The 26,350-nt window shown below is 38.7% G+C and overlaps 1 long non-coding RNA gene across 1 annotated transcript; it reads left to right on the forward strand.

Annotated features, from left to right (window-relative positions):
- Positions 1-4,420: 4,420 nt before the first annotated feature.
- LOC120797539 lies at positions 4,421-24,614 on the forward strand. Its single transcript, XR_005708537.1, has 3 exons — positions 4,421-4,522; positions 4,608-4,848; positions 24,217-24,614. It is a non-coding gene; the product is annotated as an uncharacterized LOC120797539 (long non-coding RNA).
- Positions 24,615-26,350: the final 1,736 nt, after the last annotated feature.

Raw genomic sequence — 26,350 nt, forward strand, 5'->3', positions numbered from 1 at the left:
TTCTGGACCGTAAATTGATCAACTTGCCAACTAACATACTGTAAAATGTATGTGAACATATACTGGACATATACCAGATATATTTGTCTGTATACAATCCATGGTGTATAACTCTTCAGGCATGCATGAGGATGGGAAAATGGAGTTTGTCCACTGACCTTGGATTAGAAATGTATGAAAACATTATCCTCAATGTGGTTTGAGTGATTGATTATTTTCTGGTTAAACAACATCGAATAAAATGCCTGGGTCAGTTGCTTACATTAGCTTGTGTTAGGTATTTATTTAACTGCGATATTAAGGGAGGGATTTTATTTTTTAAATCTTAAGGGTGTAGTGTCGAATGAATAGCATCACAGAGAAGAAAGCTTTTGAAGAGAAACATATCAAATTTTATGTTTACTTTGAGTGTCAAGTCAAATTTTCTGCTCCTATAAGTAACACAATGACTGCTGACATAAAGCGTTGTGTCCTCTTTATAATATTCATCTGCTATTAAAGTGCTTTATTCAAAGTCCAGAGTCAATATGGGCTGGATTGCTTAAGTTTGTTAAATGAATGTCAAAAATCCAACGGAATGACAGTACCTTCAAGGAAAGCGTGTAATATATAAATACGTGGATGTTATTTTAGAGTTTTTCAGGGAGACTCTCTAACTTCATCTTTGTCAGATTGTTCCAGAAATGAAAAATGATCCCCCTCCTGAGGCTAGAAGAGTTTCTTTCCACCAGGGAAGCACTGTGCAGGGAGGGATAGTGTCAAATTTGTATAGCTGTAGAAACATTAAGCTACATATACGCTAATGCTATAGCGGAAAGATTGTAGTAGCAGAAATTGACAAAATCAATCAGTTATGCTGAATGTAACTTTAAGCAAGGCTGTCATTCACATATCACTAATTTGTAACAACAGATATGTTTTGAAAGTAACGTAATGCTGCCCAGCCTGCCCAATCAGATGCTCGCATTTATCGTAAATCTGCCCCCTTGTTCATCCTCCCAAGAAAATGACTTACATTTCCTCAGCGATATGCTGCGCAAAACATATTTGATTCGGAATTCTTTAAGTTAATTTGAACATTTATTACAAGTAGAAATAATTGTCATCTAATGCATGATTCATAATGACCAATGCTATTTTGCACGGTCGCTCCAAAACATGTCTCAGAAGGTGTGTGCTCGTGTCTGTTTCTGTATTATAGTCATCTTGGAGCTACTGTTATGAGACCTTCTGTGCTCTCTTCAACATAAAAGCATTTTGAAGTTGAAAGAAATTTGATAAATAGTTTTTAATTTTAAGTTTGCGAGTGAAAGCGATAGACTTTTTCTCACTTAAGTCCAAAATGTCAGTTTTAGCAGTTTGACAAATGCAGGATCTTCAGGTTAAAGCTTCAGTCTGACACATAAACTGAACTGAACAGTTTCAAACAGCCGAGTATAGTAAATAGAGGGCCGTGGATTCAGTTGGATCCACCCTCAGGCTCAGAATCCACTGGTCTGGTGTGTTAAAACTTCAAAAGGATGATGCTTCTTGCTTAATTGCTTCATCACATGTGGGGGGACTTGGTATCAGAGTATCAACACAGATGTCATCCAAAAAGTCCTGATATGAGTGGTAATTTCAAATTGAGCGTTAAGTCTGCCGTGTGAATGTAAGCAAGCGATGCTACAGTACATCAGCGCAGCGAGTGCAGTTAAACCCAGCCACGCTGGATTACACAAGCAGAGAGACCTTTCATCTCTTTAGGCAAACAGGCCTCTGACCCAGAGAAAACAACACACATTGCTCAGAGCCTGTGGTGTAAGATTCCGATTGAGAAACACTATTTATGCCCATCTATGTTTTTTTGTTTTATCCCTGTTTTAGCCGAAGACAGTGTAAAGTTCTTAGGAACAGAGTGCATGCTGAAATAGAAATATCTTTCAATGTAGAAGGATGAATGTTCCATGTCACATAACCATTTAAAAGAAAGTTTTGTTTTTTCTTTGGATTTATCTTTGAAATATATTAATTTCTGTACTTACTTGGCTTTCATTATCAGTAATTAAGAACAAATCCCAGTGTGTCCAATAATGAAACCAGATGTCTGATGGATGGTGGCTAGTTAGTTTCTTTGTCTGACTTGTTTTCTAGTTGGCCTTGTTGCAAATTTGCAAAGGAATATCTGATGTCGATCTTGTAATAAATGTTAAATTCAATTCAGTGTTGACTCTTATGTGATATCTTGTGGTTACAAATGGCTGAAATAAGCTCCCTTATGGGATTATTAATAAACTAATGATCAGAAAATGAATGAAGAACACATAAAGTCAATGCCGGATGTATTTGGACAGTTACGCATTTTTTTGTTCTTTATGCTCTGAGCTTCACAACATTCATTGGGCAATAAAATAAATGATATTACATTAAAGTGCCAAGTCTCAGTTTTAATTTTAGTAAGTTAACAATATAGAAAGAACTGTGGGATACAGCCCTTCTAACACTTGTAAATGTTTCTTGGGCAGCTGTGCGTTATTTCAATGTTTGTCTATGTACTAAAAAAGCTCACACCTGGCTCAGAGTTGACTGAGAGTTGAGAGTTGCCATTTAGATTGAGGAGTGAAGAGGTGACTGTGCAAGTGAAGAAGATAATGATGAGACAATGAGGCCAAAAACGTGGTAAAAAAAAGGAACAGCTCATGAGCCAAAGCCTCCACCTCATCTGTCAAACATGGCGGTGGTCCAGTTATGGCTTGGGCAGGTATGGCTGCTAATGGAACTGGAACACTGACGTTTATTGAGGATTTCATTGCTGACGGAAGCAACAGGATGAACGCAGAGGTATACAGGATAGTCTGTGAGCTAGGCTTCAGTCAAAAGCATCAAAACTCGCGGGACGACATTTCATCTTTCAGCAGGACAAGGGTCCTAAACGTACGGCCAAAGCTACCACGGAGCTTTTCACTGGCCGAGTCGCTCACCTGATCTCAGTCTGACCGAGCTGCCTGCTGAAGCCCGGACTGAAGGCAGAGAGACCCCACAACAACCAGGAGCTGAAGGCGGCTGCGGTGAAGCTCCGGCACAGCATCACCAAGATTCGAAGAGTCTGCTGAGGTCTGACTGCAAAGGATTTTCCACAAAATATTAAATATGATGATTTCGTTTGACTTCGTGTGTCCAGTTACTTTTGAACACTAAAATGTGGGCACTGTGTGTTTAGAGGGCTATACCTCCCACACAGTTCTTTATATATTGATGTTAACCTGCTCAAATTAAAGCCGAGACTTGGCACTTTAATGTAGTATCCATTGTTTTATTTCATATTGAAGGTGCTGAAGCTCAGAGCCTGAAGAACTAAAAATGTGTAACTGTCCGAAGGCCTCCGGCCTTGAGCCTACGTCTGCCAAGAACATCCTTTATCTCTCACAATGTACTGTGCCTGCTGTGGTATTTTCACAAGAATCTCTGCCCTCAGTTTATTCCTGTTTTGTCATATCCTCCACTCTAATCCTTGAACGAGAAAAAACGAATTAATTGTCTAATGAAATCTAACCTGGATGCACTGTGTCCTGGGGGGAGCTCCAGGGGTCCGCTGCAACCCTAAATAATTACCTTATAATGTCATTTTATTGCATTCATTAGACAATAAGCACCATGAAAGGATGATGCCTTATGAAGTCATCAGGGTTATCTAGGCCTTTAAAAATTCATAACAAAAGCCTGTGTTACAAGCTGGGGTTGTGCAGTTTGAAAGATGTTAACACTTACCCAGCAGGGAGAGTTTAATAAAAGGATGCTATTGAGTAGCATTATGGAAAATAATCATTCCGCAGTTTTGATGCTTGACCAAGGGACCAACACCTTCTCCTAATAATTATACTTTCTAATATACCACTAAAAAAAGTTTCTATTATGTTGATAAAAAATGTGACGGGCAGCATTATGTCTAAATGTATTTGCTGTAGCAAATAAGTAGCATATAAACATCATTTGTAGGAGACATTTATAGGGAACACGAACCATTCAGCATTAAAACCAGTGACTGCTTTCACTGTTGTGGCTGGTCGGTGTAAAAACCAATTGATTTTTATGTAACAGAAATTCTTGCTCAAGTGCTCAAGAGCAATTTTTTCACGAGACCCCGGTAAAAAAAAAAAGGAGCACGGTAGTTCACTGTATCAGCAACATAGAAGGACGAGTGTTTAGGAAGTCTTAAATATGAAAAAAAGCATTCATTTAAAATCATATTGAGCTAAATAGGAAAAAAAAAAAAAAAAAATATATATATATATATATATATATATAAGGTTTACAGCGGCAGAGACTCCATCCAAATTTGTGAGCTGTAACGTGGATTTCAGCAGTGGAAAGTAACTCAGTACATTTACCCAAGTACTATACTCAAGTACTGGTACTTGTACTCGACCCCAAAACGTAGTATTTCCGTTTTTTTTTTAAACCAAAAACTTTTACTTACTTCTTCCGCCACTGCTAAGATGAAACAATGAGGATGTAAGGTGAATGTGAAGGTGAAGGCTTATAGGTGGGTGTCTTGAAACATCTAATGTAAATTCCATTTCATCGGAGAAAACCAGCCTATGATGTGCTGCGGCATATTTCCTCCCCAGGATGGATCGCATGGCAGAGGTCCAGCAAATTCCCCCCTTTTCTCCGTTCACTTCCTGAGCAAGGTGTCGAGGATGTGAACAAAACAGGACCCGCCTCCTGCGACGCAGCCGCCGCCGCCGCCACCACCACCGGGGGGGGAGGTTGTTGACAGGCGCCCCCGCCCTGCCTCTATTGTCAGCGGTCCGAGAGGAATATTTATTTTATTTTGAACGTGGAGGAAGCAGGAGAAGAACGGCCAAGGTAAGCTGTCCGCCGCTTCGGCACGCTCCGCCGGCTTTCGTTCGCAGGTAGCTCGCCGCGCGTTAGCTGCTGACTCGCTGTGTTGTCAAGGGGGCTAGCTTGGGCTGTAGCGCGTCCTGGGGTGGGTTCATTCAGAGAGGGATGGAGGGATGACAGAGGAGGTACACAATGCCGCCTTCCATTTCATGTCCGAATTAAAAAAAAAAAATTAAAAAAAAATGGCGTGTCTTGCTAACTAAGTATTGACATAGAATTCTTGTGTGGACATAGGTGATGGTTTAGAGTCAACTTTATGTACTTTGGAATTTTTATTAGTCTCATGAACAGCCCTACAATATTATTAAAGATGTTGTGGTATTTCTTTGTGACCATTAAAGTGAACTCATTGCAGTTAGTAGTTTTTTTTTTTTTTTTTTGGTCGTAATATTTTCAGCCTAATCTGACGTTTTACTGTAATATTTTAAGAGCACCTGCCTGGTTACTCACTAACACTACATAGTTCTTTTAATGATAGGCGATATAAAGGATTTCATTCATTCAGTTGACTCAGAATTGTATTATTCTGGTGTACTGGAGTACAAGGATAAGTCAGTAGAAGTCAGTAGAAAATACAGAGCTGTAAGGGGTACAAAGGACCATGTGGTAGAAGAGGAGAGGACAGGAGGGAGGGAGGAGTGTGATTAATTGGCAGACCGGGACTGTGCGAATGCTCTGGGCTGGAGGCTGCAGGCTGCTCCCAGCATCAGCAGCCCTGCAGGTGGAAGGGGGGAAGGGAGGGAGAGGGGAGAGGGGAGACCAGCTGGGAGCCTGGATGTCTGTCAGCTCCCTGAGCTGTCACCTCCAGACAAGAGCACCCAAGGTCTTATTGGGAAGATAAAAGGGCAAAGTGAGGCTGTTAAATAGACAGATGATTCATTTAATGAGAGTGCATTTCAGCATTCAACAATACATGCTGCAAAAAGTGTTTTAAAAACAAAAACATCTGACGCACTGTCAAATGTGTTCATCAGTTTAATAGTTTGGGAAATCTTTATTTTGAGGGTGTTAGGACATTCTGTGAAGGGTTGCCACATCTTTGATGCAGAGCCACATGCATCAGCCGATCTGGCAACCCCCTCCATTCCCAATTTAATGCAACAGACTGTGGGTGGAGGAGGGCGTTCCGGCAGCTCAATGATGTCGGACAAATCCAATTAATCAAATACAATAGAGCAACTGGACGGACTAAGCATGAGATTAAGAATAATTAGGCTGACACTGTTGATAGGATGAAAAAATCAACTGGCACTGGAAATGACTTCTAACAATGAAGCCTTTGTCATGTATTTAGAAATGATTTATGCCAGTAAATATGATTCCTCTCTACTTTTAAACTTGGTACTTTCAAGTTTTGTCTGAAATACTGGAATTATAATGAGCATATATGACTGATTTGTTAATTTTGCCCAGAAAAATTGAATTTTCAATTAAACCTGAGCATGGAAGGACACGGAAGTAATGTGAATGTATATGTTTGTTACAACATTACTTACATGTCTGATGTGGCTCTTGATTATTTACAACAGAACAACATCAATGAAAAAGATGATTTTCTGACGATCTAGTCTGTTGGATTTCCATCCAAAAGCACTTGTTCACTTTGTATTCATGACCCAACTTGGCAGTAGAATCTTAAAAGGGAGCATCACATCCTCCAAATGCACTAATCTGATTACTTGGGCTGGGTATATATGTAATATGTTCGATACTTGTGCCTATGCAGTACCTGGTTTGGGCACCAGCACCAAAGCATTGCTTCTTTCGCCACCGAATCCTAAGTCAATGGGACTGAAATGAAGAAGTCTAACACTGGCAAAATGTCAAACCAGGATGTATCTTACCAAAGAGTGAAGGCCTCAGTATGTTTCAAAACAAAGTGCATGTAGGGAACGTCTAACAGCGTATAGAAACCTCCATTCCGAAAGAAAAATCAGGAGGGCTGCCACTGACAATTTCAACTTTTCCCACGCAGACAATTCGATTATCGGACAAACTTTATGCAGTATTTGGCCTGCTGTGCAGAAGTGTGAACGTGGGTAAGAGTTAAACTTCTCTCTTAAAGTCTCTTTTTCAATCCTCACACAACTTCTGGTGTGAAGATTCACACATTGCTCAGTGCTATGGACATATTTTGGTCAGCACCAAAAAAGTGTTGAGGTTCAGTAACCCAGCCCTACAGATTACAGGCCTCAGCTAGACTTATACAGACATTTCTGAGCACTGATTTGTGTTGTGGTATCCTTTGGGGACTGTTTATGTACAGATGTCCCCACTTTTCTTACCTTAGCTGACCTGCCTCTGTCCCAAGTTTGAATTCCAAGAACTCTTTATACTTTCACAGCCCATTGTCTTTTATTTTTACCTTTGTTTGTACGTACGTGTGTGTGTGTGTGTGTGTGTGTGTGTGTGTGTGTGTGTGTGTGTGTGTGTGTGTGTGTGTGTGTGTGTGTGTGTGTGTGTGTGTGTGTGTGTGTGTGTGTGTGCGCGCACACTTGAGGCTCTGTATTTCCTCAGTTGATGGAATGCCCGGCCAACTTGCCACAGTCAGTTGTAATCTGACAATGGACAATCACAGGCAGACAAATTGTATACATCCTTTTGGCTTGTAGGAAGGATGGAGCTGTGAGCCGGCAATGTGACCTGCAGACACACAGGAGAGTGGAGCAGAGAGCCTCACAGTAAACACTGAGGGGTTAAGCTGAGTGTTTGACTGCAGAGTTTGTATCTCATGAAAAACAGTGAAGAACGGGGACGACTAAACCATAATATATTCATAGACTTTTCTTAGAATGTAGGAATAGTGATGGTATTGAAATATTATCAATGTTATATTGTTCTTTTGTTTAGTTTGAGGCCTAAAACCTTTAAAGCTAAACCTTATCAAAGTAGCCTAATATTTAAATTAACCTGACCTTTTGAAAATGGATTTATTTCACTCAGTGTAAATACTAAATAATTTTAAAACAAATCTACTTGATTAGATAGTATTCTTTATGAGAATTATAAAATCTGCAGATCTAAACCTAAAATTAGATTAAAATAAGATTATTACCAAGAGCATCTTACCTCAGGTAGGGGCTTTTTTTTTTAAAAATAACTTTGTTTAATACTCTATGTATATATATATGATTGGGGTTTTTTCAATTTTTTGATTTTTTTCATTAAATAGACAAATGTTTTCCAGCATTTTCCTGATCTTACCTCCTGTGACCAGGACCCACACCCACCGGTTTAGAAACACTGTTCTTTTAGTTACTCTTGGGGGACCATTGGTACTCTTGTTTGGTCAGAATCTGCTGTTGACCTTACTCGACATCCCCCCACTTGAAAGCCCCCACTTTACATGGGCTTTATTACATGTTAAATTAATCTTGTTTTCATTTCTAAGGAAGCACACAAGTATATCAACACTCCAATGGAGAACAACCTGAATATGTCTATTAGATGCAGTGGTGCATCTCTCATAACATTATCAAAATGGAATACTCTGTGTCTGTGTATTTATTCCAATTTATACACATATGCTTTGACTACACAACATGAGCCTTGAGTTTTCTGAGCAGCTGGCTCCATTATCCCAGCCCTGTCAATACTGTTTGTCCTGCTGATGACATCGTCACTTCTGGTCATCTGGGTCCTGTGTGTGTGTGTGTGTGTGTGTGTGTGTGTGTGTGTGTGTGTGTGTGTGTGTGTGTGTGTGTGTGTGTGTGTGTGTGTGTGTGTGTGTGTGTGTGTTTTGGGATGCCATGGTAACAGTATGAGATGAGATTTGATACACAGCACCCCTTCTCAGTATAGCCCAAGTCTTAAGTTATGTCCCTACTGTTAAACTGCTGCCTTGGTGTTTCCTTTTGTTCCTCTCCTTTTGTCTAATTTTCCTGCCTCTGACTAACCCCTCCCCCCTTAGTGTGTGTATCCTACTGTGCCTTGCTTTGGGCCAATATTTCCAGTCTGCTGTCTGTCCCCAGTGAATATCTCTTTCTCTCTCTCCCTTACTATCATCAAAGCTCTCTCCATTGTCCCTGGGCCCAGGTGCTTGCCTGCTGGTGATGACTGCCGTCATAGAGGTTAGAGGTCATAAAGAAGATGTAATATTCGGTCTGCAGCATTTGCATGCATGTACACTTTATGTTAATTTATGTTTGCCCAGTCATTTTACAAGTTGCTGCCCATCATTCTCATTAACATCATTTTAAAGACACAGCACACAGTCAAAGAGTGTGCTGTGCTTTGAGTCAGAATTACTTAATAATCCGGCTGACCAGTGCAGAGTCACCTGATCTTAAATTCGCCCCACCCTTATGAAGTTTTTTCTCTTCTAGCTCTCTCTGCAGGGTTTACATTCCTTGTTGTCATACAGGACCTAGACTTTGTCTACACAGGTAGTGAAAACAGCACATCAGTAGCAGTGCTCAGAGCACGAAGCCTACATTGTATTTATTGTTTTGGATGACAGTTACATGGGTAAATTGCAAGTAAAATGCAAGCCATTAAGTGGCCTGTGTAGACAGCTTTATTGATTAACAGAAGTGTATCCGTTCCATCAGATCTTTTTGTGAAGCTGAAACTTTTTGTGGGAACACAAAAGTATAGTCACGCTCTGTGAACTATAGTAGTTGCCGACCAATTTCATTCTACACCAAAGTGGTGGACCAGCTAGTCATCCCTGAAGCAATGCTGCTGGCGTTAGTCAGAAGTAGTGCACATGCAGTATGTAGTACATTTTTTGTTTTGTTGTGGGAATTTTTGAGGGTACTATCAATTGCATAAAATTTCCATTTCGACTTCGGTAATGCAAATAAAATGGTAGAAAGTATTTATACTGCTCCAAGTAAAAAATGAGGATGCAGTCATAGTTTACCAGTCATCCAGTGTCAATATGTGCCTCTTTCTGACTGTCAACACTAAAGAAACCTGTGTATGTTGGTGGAAATAGTTCTTATTAGTGGGCTTTAAGTTTCAGCAGTGGTTCCCAAACCTGTCACTCTCCTTGACTCACGTGAGCAACAGGAAGAAACCAGCTTGAGTGATGTCAACACATTCAGTCATATATGACTTTCCTCCTGTAAAAATCACAAGTCTTCCGTGAAAGTAGCTTATTATAACCTATAGGTAAGTTTTATAGTTAGACAGCCTCTATTGGTCGCACTAATTATGACAGAAACAAAAGAGGAAGTCAGTTCACATAATATGATGAGTCAACAAAAAACAGGACTTTACTACTCACACAGAAGACCACTGTTCATGTCCTGGTTGAAACCATTGTTAGTCAACATTGTTTTTTTTACCTATGACCATTCAACAATCTTAACTGTGTGTTAATTATTGTTACCATGACAATGCAGGACCTCTAACCTTAACAATGATCATTTAAGTTGGAGGACTTGTTAGCTATATAGAACACATAACATGCTGTTGTAACATTTGATTCCTGATCAGTGCAAGTAATTTGTCTGGGTGAGGGAGTGGTGTGAGTGAGAGCCCATAAAGAAGAGCTACATTTTTGTCTTGCTTGTAGTCCATCCAGGGGAGGCATCAATATGTTTGTGTTAGCTGACTGATAGTTGTTAGCTAGCTAACTAATCTTTGATCTTTGATCTGGCCAACAGAGACGAATGGTGTTAGGTCCAGTATTTGGACAGCGACACAATTTTCGTAATTTTGCCTCTGTACATCAGTACTATGGGTTTGAAGCAAAGCCATCCAGATGTGATTGAAATGTAGACTTTCAGCTTTATTCAAAGGGTTTGACAAATATATCACATTAACCGTTTTGGAGATTTCTGGGCAGGTGTGGTCTTTTCCTGCTTTATTTAAATTAAACAGATAAAAGGGCTTGAGTTGATTCAAAGTGTTTGAATTTGTATTTGGTAGCTGTTCATGGGAACTCTCAATATGAGGTCCAAAGAGGTGTTAATGCATATGAAGGAGGCCATCATGAGGCTGAAAAAACAAAACAAACCTATCAGACAGACGGCAGAACTTTAGAAGTGGCCAAATCAACATTTTGATACATTCTTAAAAAGAAGGAAGGAGCTCAGCAACACCAAAAGGCCTGGAAGACAACAGTAGACAACTAAAGTGGATGATCTCAGAATTCTTTCCCTGGTGAAGAAAACCCCTTCACAACATCTAGCCAGGTCAAGAACACTCTAGAGGAGGTAGGCGTATCATTGTCAGTATGCAATCAAGAGACACCTTCGTTAATGTAAATACAGAGGGTTTACCACAAGGTGCAAACCACTGGTAACACTCAAGAACAGAAAGGTCAGATTAGACTTTGCCAGAAAACCTCTTAGAAAGCCTGCCCAGTTCTGGAACAAGATTCTTTGGACAGATGAAACCAAGATGAACTTGTACCAGAATGATGGGAAGAGAAGAGAATGGAGGAGGAAATGAACAGCTCCTGATCCAAAACATAGCACATCATCTGTCAAACACGGTGGAGGCTGTGTTATGGCATGGGCATGTATGACTGCCAATGGAAGTGGGTCACTGGTGTTCATTGAAGATGTGACTGCTGATAGAAGTAGCAGGATGAATTCTGAAGTGTGAAGGTCTATACTATCTGCTCAGATTCAGCCAAATGCTGCAAAACTGACAGGAGGGGTTTCACAGTAAAAATAGATAATGACCCAAACAGGAAGCAACTGAAGGCGGCTGCAGTAAAGGCCTGGCAAAGTCATGTCAATGGAGGAAACTCGGGATTTGGTGATGTCCATAGGTTCCAGACTTCAGAAAGTCATTGCCTGCAAAGGATTTTCATTCAAATATTAAAAATAACTCTTATCTTTATAATTATGTCGGCTTGTTCAAATACTTTTGAGCCTCTTAAAATGAGGGACTATGTATAAAAATGGCTGTAAATCCTGAACGGTTAATGTGATATTTTTGTCAAAACCCCTTGAACTAAAGCTGTAAGTCTACACTTCAATCACATCTTGATGACTTTGTTTCAGATCCACTGTGGTGGTGTACAGAGGCAAAATTATGAAATTGTGTCACTGTCCAAATACTTCTGGACCTAACTGTATATGGGCCTAGTGTAAACTAGAGTATTTTACATTTCACCTGGATTTTATCCAGATATAAAACACTTGAAATGAGACAGTCTTAAATAGTAGTGCACATCCACAATTAGCGTTACACTATTTTACTTTCAGGGAAAATCTTTAGCTGATCATGAGACGAGATGCATCTTGATCTGTCAGATTCAGATCAGTGGGTGAAAATGATTAATTGACTGATCAGATATGTTATGTTTGCTTTGCTGTTGTTAATCCGACCAACAGATTGCAATGTTGGACCACCTAAGATTTTAAAATTTGGAAAAAGCAGAGGCAAACTGCTTAGTCACAATTAGATTTGGATATGTGGGGTAAGACTCTCTGTTCATACAGAGGAGAGAAGACAGCACTGCAGCTGGATGTATTCTATCCAGCAGAGTTGACATTGAATCTCCTGTTTACTTGGCAGTAAGATGCTAAAAAGTCAGTAATGAGTTAAGAGAGTATGGTTTGAACCAAAAATATCTCAGAGGTGATTTAGCAGAACACATTTCTGACTTTCTGCCTCACTCTGCCCTGATCTCTGTTGCTCTGCCTGTCAGTGCTTGTGAGGAGACAGAGACAAAATGCATGATTCCAATGCCTGTGTTCAGCTGCTAAACTTCAAGTCGGAACATGGCTGGCATCTGCAGCTTAAAACTAATGTGTTTGGATAGTTCAGCCTCCGTCAATAAAAGTTCAGCAAAGCATCCCTTTCTTCGCCTCTCAGTCTTCCTTCTTTCAGGGATTGTTTCTGGAATTGTGTTCCAAAATGGAAACAACCATTATTTGGAAAGCGGTGATACAGACTGTTAAAGTTTAATGCCACAGCACTGAAACACACTACAACAAATTTAAAAGAATAGAATGAGGAAGAAGGAGCTTGAATGTGTACTTAATGATTTGAATTCAGCAAGAAAAAGCCTGTGTTGGATTTTCAGTGTGAGGAGAGTTTGTTTGTGGTTTGGATGCTTCATTCTTGACCCTGTACTGTAATCGTATTTTCAGTTGGATGAATACTGTAGGTGGTGCCCCGTGCCATTATTAATCCATATCACTGAGCATTCTTATTTGAGATGAGATGGTCAGTATAAACCTCAGGTCTGTGCATTATGGACCTGGCTGTAGTTAGGATGTGGTTAGCCTAGCTTGGCATAAAGACTGGAAGCAGAAGGAAACAGCTGGCCTGGCATCTTTAGAGTTCACTGACATAGTGCATCTTGTTTGTTTGTTTAATTCGTACGCAAACAAAAATGTAAAAATGACAATTTGTAGTTTAAAGGACCATTCCAGTGATTTTGCACCAGTCCAGTAAGTCCAGTGTTCCTAGTACTTACATTGCTGACAGTCATGCAAGTGGTGCTATAATTTTGAAATGACTTTTTCCATCTTGCCAGGGGCTCATTTTCAGTTCATTTCTTTATGCTATCAAATTGAACTCACAGAGACTTAAAACTTGCCCAGCATAGCTAATGCATCATAATGACACACGTCCGCACTGGTTTTTGAAAACTTTATTTATCTACGTTATATATTCGTGACTAAGTAAGCAACAAGTTAAGTTAATGTTAAGAAAAAAACACCTTTAGTACTATTTAAATAGAGTTTGGCTAAAAAAAGCTTCACTGCTTCATTAAGGCTGTGTGAGTGTAGTTTGACTTGATTTGGTGGACAAGACTGCTGCTGTGCTCACTGATGGCTGTTCCTACTGGTTGGAAAAGCTTTCGACCAATTACAGCCTTCTAGGTGGGATTAAGAATGGGAGCATAATTTTTCTACATAGCTAGCTATTAGCTAAATCCATGATAATAGCCACAAAAATTTTGACAAGTGTGGATGAGATTCAAACTGATTTACAGGTTGTTTTAAGTCAAGTTACAGAACTAAAAACTTTTAAATCAACATTTTTTTGAGATTCATTAAAATTGTTAAGTTCAAGTTCGAGCAACCACTAATGAAGTTTCAACGTTGGCTGAAAATTATGTCAGCTACTCACTGGTTAGGGCAAAACAAAACAAAATAACCCCTCTCCCAAATTTGCGCTGAATGAATTAAGCGAAACGAAACTGCACTTCAGCTTCATTACGAAATTGCAGTTAAGTTCGTGCTGGTACCCCCCCTGGCAAAATAAGATGGTTTGACATCAAAATCTTAACTCAAGGGAAACTCAGCAGCTTTTTTGGGAGCTTTCGAACGCATATTGTATAATGTATTATAATATTATATAATAATATTATCAAAATAATATTATCTAAAAGATTAAAAGATAAAATAAATTAATTTTAATATTCAAATAACATTCAATAATCAGCAACAGTAGAGGCTAGGGTGAATGACAGGGGACTGATGAGAAGAGTCGTGCAAAACCATAACAGCAATGAGTGGTTTATCACCAAAGATGGAAACAAGAAATGAGGAACTTGTGGACTAGTACTTAAAAATATTTTGAGATTGTGAAGTTTGACAATAATGATACTGGACTGTACCGCTGTAATGTTATGGTACTGAAGTATTTTTTGGACTGAAGATGTTTGTCCTGAATTTTGACACATGGGAGGAAGGAAGTTGTCCAAAGTGGAAATCTGCAGTTGAAGTGAAACAACAGGTTGTCAGCGGAGCCCTTAATGTTTCTGTTACTGGAACATCTCAGTGACACTTCAACATAAGCAGCTCTCTGAGTGAGGATGGCTGTGTTTTGGTTCTGCGAAGGGATCAGGATGTTGATTCTGTGTGTGTGTGTGAGAAAGTGTGTTATCTTGTTGCTAATTTTTCTTCACCTCTGCTCATCACCACTGCCAAACACACACATATTTATAATTTTCAAAATGCCTTTAAAGAACACAAACATTAGCATTCATGCATCTGTACACATTGATGTACAGTATGTGCACACACACTCAAACAAGCACAAACTGTAAGGTTACACGTGTTGAAAATACATGCATAAACATAAGTCACAGATGCTTATATGCCCTCACAGCTACGTACTTACCTGCTCAAGACAATCATATGCACATACAAACTCCTAAATGTAAATACACAGACTTACACCTCAGTGTGTGTGAGTGTAGGTGTGTGCAGCCAACAAAAACATGATAGAACGAGAACCTTAAAGCCACGGATGAGAGAATGAAAAGCATGTAAAAAGATGAGTAGGGATTAACAAACACAAAGTAAGTGTTATTCAATCATCTTTTGGACTGATTTTTGTTTTCTTTTTGGTGAGATTGGAGTGTGTTTGCATTCGCTGTGATCCTGCACCGTTTCAAAAGGACAGAAACACCAAAAGTGATTAGAGAGATGAGCGATTGTGTTATAGGTTTACAAGGTGGTGCCGAGAGACTGTATGTGTTCTTGTACTGGTATCAAGATCAAATCATTTTTATGATCTTACACATTTGAAACCGCTACCATGTGACAGCAGAACAAGAGACTACAGCCATGCTAGCACTTCCATAAGGCTGTACATAGACACAACAGTGCTTTGAACTAAATGCTAATGTCAACATGCTAGCATCCTGGCACTGAAAATTATAACATGTTGATGTTCAGCAGGTATAATGTTTACCATTTTCACGATCTAAGTTTAGCATGTTAGCATGCTAACATTTGCTGATAGGCACCAAACAAGTACAACTGAGGCTGAATTGAAAGAGATTAGTAAGACTACAGCTGAAAATCATTTTCCTTATCGTCTTCTGTTTTTTTTTCTCGATTAATTGTTTTGTCTATACAATACTACAAAATAGTGAAAAATGTCCATTTTAAATTCTCACACCCAAGTTGATGTATTCAAATCCCTTTTTTTATTCAACCAGCAGTCTAAAGATATTCAGGTCACTAAAAGCAAAAAATTATCACATTTGAGAAGCTGGGACAAGGGAATGTCTGGCATTTTCACTTGAAAAAGTATTGAACAAATTTAAATTTGGAAATGAGGATGACACTAGATGAAAAGTTATTACATTCCATCCTAAGGGGAACATGAATATTTGTACAAAATTTCATGGCCATCCATCCTATAGTTGTTGAGATATTTCAGTCTGGACGATAGTGGTGGACCTTCCGACTGATCTCCTCAGGTTCCAATCCATAGAGCTTAAACAAAACAAAACACATAGTTGTACTGTAATCATACAATTATATATATTTATCATTTTATCATTTCTCTCAAAGTGTTTTTAATTTAATCTCAAAAGGAAGGTCAACTTTTCCTTTCAGTAGCTTTCCTGAACCAACATCAGACCATTGATTTTTCTTTGGAGGATCAGCTTTTTCCATTGTCAAAAACAGGCTTTAGTTTTGTGCACACCAGAAACTATGATTACCATTTTGATTCACATTTTACTGATGAATAGGGTAATCAAAAATAAATATACTGACAAATCAATTGATTGGGGTTAAAATAAAAATCGTTGTGATTTTTTCCTTTGTTTTGTGCTGATTTTCAACTAATCAGGGTTGCTAGGTATTCACTGTTGAAATGATTTTGTCCAAGAAAACCTTCATCAGCTGGCTATGAATGCAATCACTACAGAGTTATATGAATAACAGTTCACTTATTCAAAAACATGCACTATTCTAACTTTAGATTACAGTTCCAATTGGTTTATAGCCTGGGTTTAGGGCAGGAATTTAGTTAGGTTCATCACTGAATCCATCACTGGATCCATCCAAAACAATTATATATGTTTGAATGTTATATTTATGCTACTTTATTGAATCCAAATATTCATCCACAGGCTCTTTTAAGGCTGAAATATGTTTCAAATTAAGGTGGGTGTAAGGCTTTCACTGTGTGAAGATAAATAGGCCTAGCTTCAGATGTTGAGGAATGTCTAAGTCAACATTAGCTCAAGTATAACAGAGGTGTGTGTGTGTGTGTGTAGTGCGTTAGTATGTGAGTCAAGCAGGTTTGGGGGAGTTCTTCTGCATTAAGATGCCATATACTATCCAGACTCTGCTGCAGGGCAGGTAAAAGAAAAGCATTAGTGAGAAATAATGGAGAGGGGAGGTTTTCACTCTGTGTGTGTGTGTGTGTGTGTGTGTGTGTGTGTGTGTGTGTGTGTGTGTGTGTGTGTGTGTGTGTGTGTGTGTGTGTGTGTGTGTGTGTGTAAAGGCAGAAGATGTCAAAGTATTTAACAGATGAGCCCCTGGTGCTGTGAGTCACTGTCTGAGAGGGTATGAGCTGCTTGTGTGTTTGAGTGTTTGAGTTTTGTAGTCAGAGCCTCACATACAGTTCAGTGAGGTTGGTACAAAGGAGAGTCTTTGTCTCACTCTTCCTCTGTCTTTCTCATCCACTCTATAAAATATGTCCATCAAATGTCCCAATAGACTACCATTATTTCCATTCACTCTCCCTCTGTTTGCCTTCTTCGCCTCTGCACTTGCTAATGCACCTAAATCTTGCATAATGTCTTTTAAGTGCCTCTTATAGTCCCTTTTTAATGATAGTGCAGAAATGCCAAAGATATTTTTGAGGTAACGTAGATACAGTGTCACCATGACATAGTTTGTCCACCGGAGAGTGCTGACAAACTCACAATTCTTAAATAACCAAATTTAAAGCTGCGCATTGACTGAACAATGGATTTTTGGCTGCTGCTTTTAAGAAATGCATTTTGCTTGTAATATACATTACAAAACATATACTGTACTGTCAAATATTATCATTATGATATGTGATATGGCACTTTGGCAACAGTCTTACTGTTGTTCCAACACAGGGATAATGATGTTATAGGAGAGGACGTGTTCACTAATCGCGCTTTGTAAAGTAAAAATAGGAACAGTTTCACCTCCATCAACCAATAAAATTGAAGGGTTCTTGAGCAAGGCTCTTAAGATTAATTGCTTAATGGCTGTCACTCAAAAACGGTAGTATTTGTATTTGTAAAGGTTCATTTAAAATTCTTTAATGAACCTTTAATTAAAATGCTTTCCTGATCTTCCTGGAACTGTTGCTTCAGATGTTTAAATGAAAATTAAATTAAAAAACTATAGTCGCAAATCAGCTCTTGAACTATCTCTGTGTCATTTAAATAACTTCTTTCATGGCTTACACATTCTCACTACTTAACTCTGTTTTCTCTTTGTCAGCGTCTCTGCATCTCTCCTGCTCTGTGTTCCTCAGAGGTAGATAAAAGGGAGATATGTGATGATAAGAGACGGAAATAGCCACAATCTGGTCCACGCCACCCACACACACCCACACCCACACCCACACACACACACACACACGCACACGACACATACAGACATGCGACAAACCTGACCAAGAGTCTCCCACATGGTAGTGATTGCTTGCGAGGGATGAGGAGATGGAGACAGAGGGATGAAAGAGCGATGGATTGTTAGCGCCTCAGCCACATCCAAGGAAAAGTAAACGGGGAAAAGTGGTGTGGCTTGGGTTTGGTCCAAAATAGATGCATTTAAAGAGAAGCGGATGGAGTTTCAACCTCACTTACCTTAAGGGAGCAGTGTAATGCAAGTTGTAAGGGTGGTGCTCGTCTGAATGAGGCACCCAGATCCCATTAAAAGCTAGCTGCAGTTTGCTAAATGGTTCACAGATGCTAAGTTAAGTCAAAGATGGTCTATTTAGAGGAATTTTGGAATTGCATCAGAAAGCCAGAAACCAAGACTTCTGACATCTTGGAGCAACAGTTTAGCCTATCAATATGGGGATTAGATCCTTTCTTTTGTGAGCTTAACTGAGATGATATCTAGCCATAAACCTAAATTGTGGTTTTCTTGTATCCCATACAGAGAGGAAACACAGATGATGATGCCATTACAGCTCTACAAGTCCAATAAGCCCATGCTTTATATCAATAGTCACATTAACATCTGGTTCAAAGGCCAAATCTGTGACCACAAGTCCACCCTGTCTCCTCAACTGACCCAGTGAGTTACCAAACTCCTTGGATCTTAATCCACAGAGTCACTCCAGCAAAATTGACTTTACTTATAAGGCAGAGCACCACATACTCATGTCAGAAAGTACTCACAGGTCCATTATTTGAAATGCAAATGTACTATTGTTGAGATTAAATAATGCCATATTAAAATTTTATTACACCACAGTACAGATATTACAGACAGTCTTATTATGGTGGATACCTTAGCAGTAGTATTTTCAAATATATTCATAGTAAGTCTTAGTAAATATACTTTTCTTGGAGCACTATCCCCACCTGTCAGTCAGTGAATTAGTGTGAAACCACTGGCAGAATTCTCTTTCACATCACCCATGTGGTCATGTGAGGGCATAAGATACAAACAAATGGGGGCCCACTCATCAAAACATTCAAAAGAATGTGCCAGACACAGTGAAAAAATATCAGGAAAATGCGTTGAACCAGCTAATTTTATGTTTTTTTTAATGTTAAAAAAAAAAAAAAAAAAAAATATATATATATATATATATATATATATATATATATATATATATATATATATATATATATATATATATACCTGCAACACCTGCTAACTCTAGCTTAGAAATTGAGTCCACTAACATCAACAAAGGACCAGCTCCAATACAAACTTCACGTAAGCCCAAAAAACAACAAAAAAAAGTTTTCTCCAGTGAAGCCTGTCTTGCAAAAAGGGAATGTGACCAGTGTCAAGGGAAAACCAAAAACCTACAAATCCAATTTCAAAAAAACATAACGTTAGTAAAAATAGTCTTGCATAGTCGAAACCTATCTCCACACTCCATTTCAAATTGGAGAGTCAAATATACTCTATATTCTCAAATGAACCAATCAGCCACAACAATAAAACCAGTTACCGGTTTTAATGTTGTGGCTGATTAGTGTAGATATACACCATAATAATCAAGATAGTGTGTTCTTAACAGACTGAAAGCCCAAAACAGTGTATACAAATAAAAAGCAAATAATCTGAAATGAAATCAGAAAAAAGATTTATCCACAACATAGTCAGAGACATTTAGCAATATTCAATACTTATAAAATTGCTCATAAATGATGCTTTGCACGAATGTGTTTTTCCAGTCTCATTCAGAATGAAGTACTTGACGGTCAGATCCTTGTTTTGTGTTTTGCTGGATTATCCACTTCAGGTCTTTGCTGTTTAACTGACATGATATACATGTAAGACAATGGAGTGGAATCCTGTTTTACTTTATCTGTTGTGGAATAGAGGAACTAGGTTTATTTTAGTTAACTCCTCGGTAGATAGTGCAGACACCTGACAACCTTTTTCTGAATTGTGTTTACAAGCTAGGGAGGGAACTTTTCCCTGGCCGCTATAATGTGCATTTTTTGCTACGTTACGTGAATAAGTTTCAGCTTTCCTCTTCTTTTTACGTCCTGATGGAGATAACAGCACGGTCTCTTCTGATTCATAAAAATTATTATCATTAAAGATGACCTTGATCCAAAGTTACTCCTAAATTCCTTTTCAGACAGCTCATCTCCAGCTGAACAGAGTTGCAGCTGTGTTGAATCACCTGATCTGAATAACCAGCTGATTCACTGAACGAACTTATTCGGTTGTGTTCAAGAACAGCATTGGCGTTTGACATTTTCTGCTAGAAAAGGTGAATTTGCAATTCCTTGACAATGGACAATAATGGCTTTTTTATTTGTGTGTATATACATGTGTATATATATATATATATGTATAAACATGCATTATTGCTCTCTATCCAAATAATGTATGTGTCTTTAATTACATGTTTTTATGTGTGTCTTTGGACACTTAAATTAAATGTGAAACCTTTTGGCGGTTACTCTGCCTTCATATAAGTTACCAAGGGAGGTGTCCACTTGATAACCCAAGCAACACCACCAACTACCCACTGCTGTCCTCCAACACCAAAGGCAGGTTCAGGCAATAAAAATAGTTTCATCTAAGTGGACTGTATTAGTTTATAGATTTGTATTTATGGAGTCCATATGGAGGACAAAGTGAAAAATCTGCTCATTGCTGATGTGTTGCTCCATTACATGACAGCCTGAAGGCAAAATCTGAAAGGTAAATAGATTTTGAATGTGTTAGAATTACATTGTGTCATCACATTTTTCCTGCTATGCCTCATGCACAGCTGTTCTTCTGCTTGGGTGTTCACTGCGGGTATTACACAAACACACACGCACTGTATACAGACACACACACACACTCATACTGTACATAGACACTATACAAACCCATGCACACGAACTGGTGCTCATTGTTTCTAATTGTTGCGTTCCACCATTTTTCACCAACATCATTTGTCTTCGTGCCCTCATGAAATACCTCTCATATATACTATGTCCACACAAATACACCCACTCACATACATATGCCTGCACAAACAGATGCTGCTTCCCCTGCTGTGAGACAAAGAATGAAAATAATAAAGTCAGAAGAAGAGGCATCACCTGGACCTCATATCACCTCCTCCATCTCCTCCAGCCTCATGTGAGCGTACAGTACATTAATGTATCAATGTCGGTCAGACCACTGGCTTGGACCTGTTAACAACCACACCATAAGATCCTTGAATGCCTCACAGCACCCAAACAACACCTGTTTTCCTTCACCTCACACCACTCAAAGTCTGTACTGGGAGGAAAAACTGAGAGAGATCATGTAAAAAAAAAATATTGACTTCAAGACCTGAACAGAAGCTCCTGGTTGTGGATTTAGAAGTTGTGAGTAGAGCTTGGGCTTTTTGACTAAAAGTTTACAATAGAAAATATGTACCAAACATTGAGGGTCTGACTAAGACACCATTGAGTTTTATTATGTGAAACATAGGATCCATTGTTTAGTTTTTTTTGGTGCATCGATTTTGACTACAGTTATTTCTCTAATTATCCCCCACAGTTTCTGACAACACTTAAGAACAGCACAGGTACACAACTTATAAATGTTTTTTCATCAAAAGGTTACATTTGTCAAGTGTCACATGATTATGGCCACTTTCATACAGGTTTAATACTTCATACCATACAGTGGTTTTAGATCATGAATATCCTGTGCAACTTATATAAGTCCTATTCATAAAAAAATGGGATACTAAATTTGTGAACGTTGATAGTACCTGAGTTTCAGTATCAGTTCCAAGACACATAAAATAAATTTGTTTGGCAAATATAAAATAATTTTAACCTTCTTTTAATTTAAGAAAAATATCGCACATTGCATATCAAATCGCGCATTGCTGCATGCTTGTTTACTAGCTAGTATCCAAGGTGGTCGTGCACATGCATGTTCGTCTTTGTGCATTTGTATAAAACAAACAAAATAGGGACCCAATCGTAAAGACATGGCTCCCATAGCAGTACTAGAGGTCAGAAACCCCACAGGGTACCTTTAAGTAAAGAACTTTGGCTGAATAAAAAGTTGGAAAAGTTTCCTGATTTAGATACAGAAGTATCTGTTCAGACAACAAGTAAACAACCCTAAGAATCTTCAATACTGGTCATTGATTGATCAACTGATTTTATTACAAAAAAAACTCTCTGTCGACCTGGTGGGAAGTACAGAGTAGGTGATAATAATTCTGTGGGTTCATCAGAAAAAAATAACCCCTCTCACATTATACATATTCACTCGATCCATTGTTAATATAAAAATACTTTTTAGTGCAGCTTTAAAGTATAATATCTGCAAATATTTTGGATTTTACAAGATATTGTTACAGTATATGATTTACATTTTTTTTTTACATGGGTTCCTTTAATTTCCTTCCAGTTTTGACTTTTTTGATTTGTTTCATTTAAATCTTGGATGTTTGTTCATTCATAATAACGCTGAACCCCCTAAAACACACTGCTTCATTGCCAGAGGGATTCCATTTCCTGTATGAAGGATATAGGGTCGTGGTCTGCCTTGTTGTTGTAGTCTGATCACAGATAAAGGCTGTTTATTAAAAAGCCTGCAGGGGGGGAGACAACAGAAAAAAACACCAATCCCCCATGGAGAGAGCAATCTAGGAAAGTTCAGAGAGACAAAAGCTACACACACTCTGCAGTGCGGACACGCACAAATCTCAGCCCGTACCTTTGCATTCCTTCACACCAGAATGCAAGTGGAACAAGACAAACTGAGTCTGTCTTAAGGCCGAAGCCAGTGATTGGATGGAATGTGATGAGGCAGATTCATGCTGTGGACAAAAAGTCTTCCACCTCACTAATTTATAGGAATGAAATGCCAGATTCTCATACAGACCCAGGTTCATTTAGCAAAAAAGCCTGCAGGCAGCAGGAATGTACAAGCAGCTTGTCTGGATTTTGGTGTGTGTTTGTGTGTAATTGGGTATGTGTGAGACGCAGGTATGTATTTACAGGTATTCAGCACCTCAGGCTTTCCTTTCCTCTGGTTTTCTTCCTTTCATCATCCTCTGTTTGTCCTTCTCTTCATTTTTGACCTTTCTACCCTGTGTCCACACACTTATTGATGTTAATGTGTCGTCTAACTGTCCAACCATGCGTGTGTGTCATATCCAGCTCATAGTGTAACATCTGTGCAGCTACCAGCTGTCCATGGCGTCTCTTTCTCTTTGTATAACTCTTGTGCACTTTCTCCTTCCTGTCTTTTATTAGTATTTCTTCATTTCCTCGTGATACACTTCATTTTTTGAGGAAAAATTATGAAATTTAAAGCCACTGAATTTCATTTTAAATCCTAAACTGACTTTTCCACACTCAAATGAAGAAAAAGTAATGGAAGGGGAGAGGAAAGGGAGGAAGTAAAAAGGGAAAGTTTCAATAATGGAAGTGTTTTAACCTGATCAGCCACAGATGATCCATGAGAGTAAACGGCTAGTGACAGATTTATAATGTCACTCCCTCCTGCACTCGCTCATTAAATTTCACCAGACATCCAAATGAATGAGTCTATTTCCTGTTCTCACAGTGGTTCACTTCATGATTCAGTTAGGAGAATGGCGGCCGATGAGCTGGTAAACTATGTAACTGGTAGGATTGGGCGTTGTCTACTGAATTAGCACAGGACAGTGTCTACAGTGAAATGTGAAATCGAGATTGACGACAATATAATCACAGACATTTTAACAATATTCAATACGATAAAAGCACTTTAAAAGTGATAATACATGAGAGGTCGAGGCTTTGAAGTGCTTGTTAATTCTCACAATAAGGTACCGTATGTGCATAGTACTGTAACATTATAGATACTTCAAGTTTATTGAACTATTATTTTTTCAAGGCCATCACATTTTATTTATTTGGTATATGATTTTTAATTTGGAGTTCTCTTTTCTTAATACCTGCATTCACTAAAGACATTGTTTGCTTATCAGGTGACAGTCTATGGAGTCATCTGGACATCAGTGACAAATCCAAAATGTCACAGCAGACAAAACTGTGGAGGTGCAGAAATACCTCGGTGAAACCAATCTTGGCCTGCTTGAGGATCCACTGCAATCCTGGGAAAGACAGAAATGAATTTATCCATGCCTTTAAAAGCTGTTAATGTGGTTTTTATGTACCCCAGCTTCATCTGTGCCCTGTGAAAGATTGCTCTCAAAGGCAGGGGAGATCATTTCAGAAAAACTAAATTGTCTTCGTCCCAAAACACAAGTTCAAGTCACATTTCTTAATAAAAATGAAATGTTTTCCCAAAATCATTCTCCATTATACATCTGCATTGCTGACATTGCCCGGTGACTACTCACTTTTCACACTTAAGTTAAAACACAGATATTGACCCTAACGACCGATATTAATACATTTCAATGCATGAAAAACACGTTGATTGCCTTTACAGTAATTACTATAAAGTTATGCTTAGAATAAAAAAATACAATCATGGTTTCCTTATGCTGATATTTAATTTGTAATATACAGATGTTTGTATTTGTTTGTATTTTACATTCTGGTCAGTAGATGTCGTACTGTCGTACTGAAGCATCAAGAAATGAACCTTTTCTCGAACCAATTTGCTGGAATGGTTCAGTGCTTCATGAAGCTTCATCTCACCATCACTACTCTACAGTTTCGTCAAAATGATCCCTCTTTAAAGATGACTTTGAGCTACAATTACACCGATTACACTCCCTTTCAGACAACACATCTCCTGATGAACAGAGTCACAGCCATGTTGTGTCACCTGACCTGAATAATGCACGCTGATGCACTTAAGGAAGTTATCAGGTTGTGTTCAAGAACAGCAGTGGTGTTTGATGTTTTCTGCTGTAAAATGTAAATTGGTATCCAGGAAAATGCGTTAAACAATTCTACCGAGTGAAAGTAGCTTAAAGGGGGTACTGACGAATCAAGTTTTAATATAATTTTTGCATTTAATTTTATGCCACTATCTAATACATTGACCGTGATGTGTAATTGTCACGGCTGGAGGTAGGAGCACAGGCAGGGAGGATCCGAGCGCAGACACACTCATAAGTGATGAGGGCAGGCGGGCACAGACTGTGTAGATAGGTGGGGAAGTTCCAGTGATTGGAAATGGAAGGCAGGTGAGCAGGTGGATCTGGAAACAGGAAGAGAGGCCGGGGTAGAGTATGACAGGAGGCCAGTAAACAGGGCTGAGAAAGAAATAATGAACGTAATTTTGTATTCTATCTATGTAAAATTCTCCCATAATGAGAAAAGTAAAAACGTATGAATTGAAAAGGGTCTCTTGTAGTGACAAAGCTATGGAGAATTTGTCACCTCTGAAGTTCCTCTCAGCTCTACATTTAAGCTATTTTCAGCTCATTGTTACTGTTTTCCGTCCCGTAGCTTTATTGTTTTGGCTCAGTCTCATCCCGTCTCATCAGCCTCATTTCCAGCTCAACAGGCAGCTGTGTTTAGCAAAAAGCTCTGATAAAGCCACTGTCCACTACCTGCCCACCATCAAACAGCAGACAGACACAGTTAGAAACCAGCCGGTGAACCTAGTGGAGCATTTAGCAGCTAAAGATAGATGTGTATTTTTTCTCAGGCGGTGGCAGAGACCAAACCACAGCTAGAAGGAAAGGGAAAATTTGATGTAACATTCATCAGGTGGACACGAATACAACTCGAAATGTAAGCTTAAGTTGCTAACACTTGGAGCAGCACACAGGTTAAAAAATGTTGGTGTTGTGTTTAGTTTACAGATTGTTCCACTGCTCCCAAATGACCATAAAAATCATTTCGCTGCTTTAATGATTCTACTATGCATTTCGCTTAGCAGTTGATTATTACTGACTATACGTTGAAAGTGTTAAACTTTCTTTCAACTTTAAATAGCAGTCATTATTACTGGAATTAAAAAGCCACGTCTTTGCCTCTTTATTGTGGAACATAAATTAGAGACCTTTCTTGCTTAGGTATAAAAATCAGATATAGAGTTTCAGTTGTGTGGGATGAAGGTAAAGTGTCTACCACACCTTAGCTGCTCAATGTTATGGAAACCTTGATATAAAGAAATAATTAACAAAAACACTAGTAAAG

Source organism: Xiphias gladius, chromosome 12 (genome assembly GCF_016859285.1).
Source record: "Xiphias gladius isolate SHS-SW01 ecotype Sanya breed wild chromosome 12, ASM1685928v1, whole genome shotgun sequence".
Lineage (NCBI taxonomy): Eukaryota > Metazoa > Chordata > Actinopteri > Istiophoriformes > Xiphiidae > Xiphias > Xiphias gladius.